This window comes from Pteropus vampyrus, unplaced genomic scaffold (genome assembly GCF_000151845.1).
Source record: "Pteropus vampyrus isolate Shadow unplaced genomic scaffold, Pvam_2.0 Scaffold50, whole genome shotgun sequence".
Taxonomy (NCBI): domain Eukaryota; kingdom Metazoa; phylum Chordata; class Mammalia; order Chiroptera; family Pteropodidae; genus Pteropus; species Pteropus vampyrus.
In genome coordinates, this window is record NW_011888831.1 from 7,204,811 (window position 1) to 7,207,202 (window position 2,392).

A 2,392-nucleotide genomic window follows, 5' to 3' on the forward strand; every position below is an offset into this window, starting at 1 on the left:
TCTTATCTTATCTTACCTTATCTTACCTTATCTTTTATGTGCATGTAATGAAATATCATCTTATTTTATTCATCTGTAAGAAAGAAGGAAATCTTGCCATTTGGGACAAAATGGATAGACCTTGAGAACATTATACTGAGTGAAATAAATCAGACAGGAAGACAAATACTGTATGATCTCACTTATAGGTGAAAACTGAAAAAAACAAACTCATAGAAACAGAGAGTAGAAAGGTGGTTGTCAGGGCCTGGGGGATGGGGGAAATGAGGTGATGTTGGTCAAATGGTACAAATTTCCAGTTATAAGATGAATAAGTTCTGGGAATGTAATGTATAGCATGGTAACTATAGTTAACTATACTGTATTTATATACTTCAAAGTGGCTAAGAGAGTAGATCTTAAAAGTTCTTACCACGGGGGTGGGGGGTGGTGGGGAGGAAAAAGATAACTGTATGAGGCAATGGATGTGTTAACTAACTTTATTGTGGTAATCATTTTGCAATGTTTATGTAAATCAAATCATCGCGTTGTGGACCTTAAACTTACTCAATGTTACATGTCAATTTTATCTCAGTAAAGCTAGGGCTGGGGAAAGAATTAGGAATCCATTGGTATTCATCATTTGTGTTCTAGTTTATACCAGTGGTCCTAAGGTGATTTATCCTGTGCTCCAGGTGGATGTTTTGATCCTTAATCCATCTCAGTGGATTTAGAGACATCTCAATCCTTCATGTTTAGACACAGGCTTGGATACACAGTCCCACCATTTCATAAGTGTTCTCTAAATTTGCCCTTTTCTTTCACCGTCTAACATTTGTCACCCACCCTCAGGGGAATAAACACTCACCCATGACCCAGATCCATGGCTTAGTCATTCCACCTTTATCTGAAGTACACGGCACTGGGGTCAGCCAGTGTTTTTCCTTTTCCTGCTCGATCTTACAAAATAAGGGCCGATGTCAACCAAATGTCAGAATAAAGGCATAGAAAAGCTAAAAGTGGGGAAGGTACCATGGGACAGCTGAAGTGTTGGTTCAGTAGGGCCATGAAGGTGTCCTAGCTTAGCTAACTGTGACAGGTGACCTAGGACTGTTGGAGTATAAATATGAAAGTGTCAGTGCTCCAACTGTCTAGGGGAGCTAGTGCTTTGACAGGTCCACTCTGTGGGGAATACAAGGATGTGTCTGCCGCTGTCATCCACTTAATCAGCTAGGAGGTGGCTAGAATTGCACTTTTTGCTTTCTCACTCCCCTGACTAGGTTTCAGCCTCAGATATGCTTCTCTGAGATTCCTCTGGTCACCAAGATTAGGCCTGCCTATCCCTACAGTTTCTCAGTCCCACCTTTGAGAGAGGAACCAGTCTCACCCCATCACATGTTGTATCTTGCTTGTTACATTCCCAAAGGGTGAGCTTATCAAGGGGCAACTTTGCTTTATTGCTCGGTATTAAATGTCCAGTTCATCCTTACATGACCCATTGTGATCCGATTTCTATATTTTCCATCCCTTATCTCACTTGCTAAAACTTCTGGGGGGCCCGGTGCTGACCCTTGATTGACACTTTCCTAGACCTCTCTTTAGCATCCGGTACGTCACCACTATTGCCTGCAAATTCTGTTCTCTTGGCTTCAACACTCTTTTCTACTTCTCCTTCTCCTCCCCGTCTGCCCACTCTACTTCCTCTGTCCATCTAAATCGGTCGTGCTCCTCAATGACCCCTGCCCGGGTTCCTTGTCACCTGTCGTCTGTCTACTCCCACAGATCTATTACACATATGTGGATGACTCCTAGCCTTGCCCTTCCTCCTGAGCTCATGGGAGACCTCCAACCCACACACACCAGGATGTCACTCAGGCACCTCAAACTCAGTAACAGCCAAATCAGACTCCTTAGAATCATCGTCTGGTCTCTGCTGACTTCTCTGGCCTCACGCTCTCTCCCAATTGCTATGAGGTATAGCAATACCAGACTGGACACTGAGGTGACCTTATAGCTAATTAAATCAACCCGATGTGGAAGGAAACAGAATGTTACTCAGACTCTTGGAGTAGCAGCTTGGCATAGTGTCACAGTGATTCCATCTGCTTTATGTTCGCAAAGCCTCAGTACAGGCCCTTGGAAACTCTGGTAAAGTGGCTGCAAACTTGATAGCCTACAGGGCCAGGTGTTTTTTATATGAGTGAAAGCGAGTGACAGGGGAGTGGTGAACTGGAGAACATATGCTCCACCTCAAAACAGGCAACAGTCCTTTCTAGCTTCGGCCAGGTATAGGCTTGTGTGAATGTTGCCACAATTTCTGAGTTTTCAAGAGAATCCAGAAATCTGGATTTTCATGTGAATCTTCCCATTGGGAAATGTTGACGACAAATTCAAAATTTAAAATGTGCTGTGA